This window comes from Echinococcus granulosus (genome assembly GCF_000524195.1).
Source record: "Echinococcus granulosus chromosome Unknown EG_S00020, whole genome shotgun sequence".
NCBI lineage: Eukaryota > Metazoa > Platyhelminthes > Cestoda > Cyclophyllidea > Taeniidae > Echinococcus > Echinococcus granulosus.
The window spans coordinates 266862-268127 of record NW_020170400.1 but is presented as its reverse complement, the minus strand read 5'-3'; the positions used below and the strand labels follow the sequence as shown (position 1 = coordinate 268127).

At 42.7% G+C, this 1266-nt stretch overlaps 1 protein-coding gene across 1 annotated transcript in view; it reads right to left on the bottom strand.

Annotated features, from left to right (window-relative positions):
- Nucleotides 1–1266, bottom strand: part of EGR_03684 (hypothetical protein) — a gene marked incomplete at both ends in the record, with an annotated part of 15441 nt that overhangs the window by 6534 nt on the left and 7641 nt on the right. The window lies entirely within an intron of this gene.

Genomic DNA, 1266 nt, shown 5'->3' with positions numbered 1-1266 from the left:
GACGACTTTCGAATTCATAAACCACAAAAATCCCAATTGGTCGGATTGGCCCCCACAAACGGCCCCGTAAACCACTGACCGCATGCAGAAATGCCTGAACCACAAATAACCACTTCTGATTGGCTCCTGTACTTGTACACACCAAGTCGGGCTCTTGGGACTGCATTCGAGGGAGGATTTGATTTGAAAAGCGGAAGCAATGAAAACCAGGAAAACTTATTTGTAAAGAAAGCACTTTTTTAATTCATTACATTTTGTATTGACAGTAATAAGGTTTCTGAGAATTTTGAGACAAAAACAGAGGTTCAGGGTGAGATTTTTGACAAATAAACCAGTCTGTCAGCCCTCGTTTATGCCTATCAGTTTTATGTGACACTTGTGTAATTGATTAGGTCTGCAGGCCTAACTCAGGGTGTCATATTGGTAACAGAGGTGCACCAAGACGTCTTTTATAGACGAATGTCTCAACAGGAAATAAAACAATGGACGGATGAGGTGGCAGCTGATATCCTCCAAAAACCAGCCCCACTATCCACAAAGCTAAATGGAACGCAGATAGATGTCTGGACAGAAATGTGCTCAGAATAAAGGCAACCAACAATTGGCATTTTGACATTTTATAAGGTCCCACACCAGCGCTAGGGGTAAAAGAAATTTAAATAGCAAAGGAGACATAAACCTAAATCCATCAAATGCCACGACACAAACTACAGACGTCATAAGCAAATGTCATATTAGAGAAGCAAATGATGGACGTTTAGCCCTCACTAGTGGACACTGCGTGCGGCAGATGATGCAGAAAGTTTGACCGGTTTTTTCCCTTTAGTGAGGTGCAAGAACTTTAAGTAATTTGGAGGGATTTCTGAATCGCATGATCATTTGAGCAAATTACAAGACAGTCTATCGGTCGGCATAACGCCTGGGTGCATATTGTTGTATTCTCTGAAATGCTATTCTTGTTTAGGGGCCAGATGTGGAACTGTGGTAGGCAAACTTAACAAATGTAAGTAGAAAAGGTTTTGCCTTTGCTTACTGCCGGTGATGGATGAGTCACCCAAAGATGCATACATCAAGTTCAGGAAGGCATTCCACTCCTGACAGCAAAGAAGTAAGTCCTATCGTACGACAGGTTACTTGGGGCGTAAATAACCGAGGACCTTCACTCACTGACCAAACTGAGTGATGCAACAATTGGCTCACGTCCACATTACTTGGAAAGGGAGAGTTGTCGGGAAGAAGCAAATGGATCACCCTCATCTGTGTGAA